This window comes from Durio zibethinus, chromosome 8 (genome assembly GCF_047325235.1).
Source record: "Durio zibethinus cultivar Kanyao isolate XHJ-2024 chromosome 8, ASM4732523v1, whole genome shotgun sequence".
Classification (NCBI taxonomy): domain Eukaryota; kingdom Viridiplantae; phylum Streptophyta; class Magnoliopsida; order Malvales; family Malvaceae; genus Durio; species Durio zibethinus.
The window spans coordinates 10,491,495-10,495,570 of record NC_143169.1 but is presented as its reverse complement, the minus strand read 5'-3'; positions in this window follow the sequence as shown (position 1 = coordinate 10,495,570).

Sequence of the window (4,076 nt, the reverse complement as noted above, 5' to 3'; positions counted from 1 at the left end):
AAGGGCCGCACGATTTATTGCTTGTTGAGAGAAAGCTTAGTCCGTGACACACGGCCTGCGCATCCTGCCTCTCTGGCCGGCATAGTGCCTGCCCACCCGTCCGTTCATTTCGTCGATTGGCTTAGGCATACAGAGTTCATTCCCAGTCTAAGACCAGACTGGACCGAGGGTTGCGGCAGCAAGATCGACAGCAAGATCGACAGCATGTTGAGGGGGACCCGGTCGATCCCCGACTTGCGCATCCTGCCCCTCTGGCCGGCTGAGCACCCACACGCTCATTTCGTGGGTTGACTTAGGCATACGGAGTTCATTCCCAGTCTAAGATCAGATCGGACTGAGGGTTGCAGGTGCACATGCTGGGCTCGGGCATGTGCTGTGCCAAATTTTTTTTCTCCCGGGGCACCATCGCCGGAGCATCGTCAGAGAACCTGACCGGCGGCATTGGGGTTCCGACGATTGGGGGGGGCGGGGGCGGTGTGTGCACATGATGTGCGATGGGTGCTGGTACTTGGCCCTTATATTGGCCCCCTATCCCTCATCAAACCTTCAGAACTCACACCCCTTTAAGAGCAGTTGAGATTTTATAGGTTTGCTGTCAGTAGCCATTAAAGTGTTTGAAATGGGGACACTTTTTTCAAATGGTCACAAAATCCTGTACACTTCGAGTTTTTAGCTGAGTTTTTTTGTGCATGCCAAAAAAAATGCAAGGATCACGTCTACCAAGTTTGGGGTCAAAACTCCATTTGACAAAATTTTAAAAAAATCTCAAACCGTAAAAAGTTTCAAAAATCGTGAAAAATAGAAAACGAGTGGTCTTGCCATGAAACTTCACAAGAAGGCTTAAGGGACCATTGTATGAATTTACAAGCCATAAAAATTGCATTGGCATGGCAAAAATTAAAAGATGTGCCAAAACCCGCCTACCAACCTATCGATCCACGGCTTACGCATCCCACCGCTCGGGTCGACGTAGTGCCCGCCTGCCTACCCGCCCGCTCATTTCGTCGGTTGGCTTAGGCATACGGAGTTCATTCCCAGTCTAAGATCAGACCGGACCGAGGGTTGCGGCAGCAGGATCGACAGCACGTTGAGGGGGACCCGATCGATCCCCAGCTTGGGCATCCTGCCCCTCTGGCCGTTTGAGCACCCGCACGCTCGTTTCGTGGGTTGGCTTAGGCATACAAAGTTCATTTCCAGTCTAAGATCGGACCGGACTGAGGGTTACGGGTGCACAAGCTGGGCTCGAGCATGTGCTGGTGCCGTATTTGTTTTCGCCCGGGCCACCATCGCCGGAGAACCTGACCGGCGACATTGGGGTTCCGGCGATTAGGGGCCTGGGGGTGGTGTGCGCACATGATGTGCAATGGGTACTGGTACATGGCCCTTATATTGGCCCCCTATCCCTCATCAAACCTCGAGAACTCACACCCCTTAAAGAGCATTTGAGATTTTACAGGTTTGCTGCCAGTAGCCATTAAAGTGTCTGAAATGGGGACACTTTTTTCAAATGGTCACAAAATCCTGTACACTTCGAGTTTTTGGCTGAATTTTTTTTTCCATGCCAACAAAAATACAAGGATCATGTCTACCAAGTTTGGGGCCAAAACTCCTTCTAAAAAAATTTAAAAAAAATCCCGAACCGTAAAAGTTTTGAAAATCATGAAAAATAGAGAACGAGTGGTCTTGCCATGAAACTTCACAAGAAGGCTGAAGGGACCACTGTAAGAATTTACAAGCCATAAAAATGGCATTGGCATGGAAAAAATATGAAGATGTGCCTAAACCCAGCTACCAACCTATCGATCTACGGCTTGCGTATCCCGCGTCTCTGGCGGCGTAGTGCCTGCCCGCCTGCCTGCTCGTTTCATCGGTTGGCTTAGGCATACGGAGTTCATTCATAGTCTTAGATCAAACCGGACCGAGGGTTGCAGCAACAGGATCGGGAGCACACTGAGGGGCACCCGGCCGATCCCCAGCTTGCACATCCTGCCCCTCTGGTCGGCTGAGCACCCGCATGCTAGTTTTGTGGGTTGACTTAGGCATACGGAGTTCATTCCCAGTCTAAGCATACGGAGTTCATTCCCAGTCTAAGATCGGATCGGTTCGAGGGTTATGGGTGCATATGCTAGGCTCGGGCATATGCTGGTGTCGTATTTTTTTCGCCCGAGGCACTATCGTCGGAGCATCGTCGGAGAACCTGACCAGTGGCATTGAGGTTCCGGAGATTGGGGGGGCCGGGGGGTGTGCGCACTGTGTGCTGGTACTTGGCCCTTATACTAGCCCCCTATCCCTCATCAAACCTCGAGAACTCACACCCCCTTAAAGAGCATTTGAGATTTTTCAGGTTTGCTACCAGTAGCCATTAAAATGTCTGAAATGGGGACACTTTTTTCAAATGGTCACAAACTTCGAGTTTTTAGCTGAATTTTTTTGTGGATGCCAACAAAAATATAAGGATCACGTCTACCAAGTTTGGGGCCAAAACTCCTTCTGAAAAAATTTTAGAAAAACCCCAAACTATAAAAAGTTTCAAAAATCGTGAAAAATAGAAAACAAGTCGTCTCGCCATGAAACTTCACATGAAGGCTTAAGGGACCAATGTATGAATTTACAAGCCATAAAAATGGCATTGGCATGGTAGAAATATGAAGATGTGCCTAAACCCACCTACCAATCAATCCACGGCTTGCGCATACTGCCTCTCTAGCCGGCGTAGCGCCCACCCGCTCGCCCATTCGTTTCGTCGGTTGGCTTAGGCATACGGAGTTTATTCCCAGTCTAAGATTAGACCGAACCGAGGGCTGTGGCAGCAGGATTGACAGCACACTGATGGGAACCCGGCTGATCCCCGACTTGCGCATCCTACCCCTCTGGCTGGCTGAGCGCCCGCACGCTCGTTTCGTGGGTTGACTTAGGCATACGGAGTTCATTCCCAGTCTAAGGATATGGAGTTGATTCCCAGTCTAAGATCAGACCGGACCGAAGGTTGCGGGTCCACATGCTAGGCTCAGGCTTGTGCTGGTGCCATATTTTTTTGTCGCCCGGGCCACCATCGCCGGAGCATCGCCAGAGAACCTGACTGGCGGCATTGGGGTTCCGACGATTAGGGGGCGGGGGTTGTGCGCACATAATATGCGATGGGTGCTGGTACTTGCATCTTATATTGGCCCCTTATCCCTCATCAAACCTCGAGAACTCACACCCCCTTAAAGAGCATTTGAGATTTTACAGGTTTGCTGCCAGTAGCCATTAAAGTGTCTGAAATGGGGACACTTTTTTCAAATGGTCACAAAATCCTATACACTTCGAGTTTTTACCTAAATTTTTTTGTGCATGCCAATAAAAATACAAGGATCACGTCTACCAAGTTTGATGCCAAAACGCCTTCTGAAAAATTTAAAAAAAAAACCCAAACCTTAAAAAGTTTTGAAAATCGTGAAAAATAGAAAAAGAGTGGTCTTGCCATGAAACTTCACATGAAGGCTTAAGGAACCATTGTATGAACTTACAAGCCATAAAAATGGCATTGGCATGGCCTAAATATGAAGATGTGCCTAAACCCACCTACCACCCTATCGATCCACGGCTTGCGCATCCCGTCTCTCTGGCCGGCGTAGTGCCCGCTCGCCCGTCCGCTCGTTTCATCGGTTGGCTTAGGCTTACGGAGTTCATTCCCAGTCTAAGATTGAACCGAACTGAGGGTTGCGGCAGTAGGATCGGCAACACGCAGAGGGGGACCCGGCCGATCCCCGGCTTGCTCATCCTGCCCCTCTGGCTGATTGAATGCCCGCATGCTCGTTTAGTGGGTTAACTTAGGCATACGGAGTTCATTCCCAGTCTAAGCATACGGAGTTCATTCCCAGTCTAAGATCGGACCAAACCAAGCATTACGGGAGCACATGCTGGGCTCAGGTAAGGGTGTAAATGATACATTAGTACTCGCAAGCTACTCGGGTTCGATTCGAAAAAAACTCGAATTCGATTCGATTATTGTCGAGTCGAGCTCGAGCTCGAGTAGCTCGACTTATCGATCGAGCCGAATTCGAGTATTCTTATATCTGACTCGAGTAGCTCGC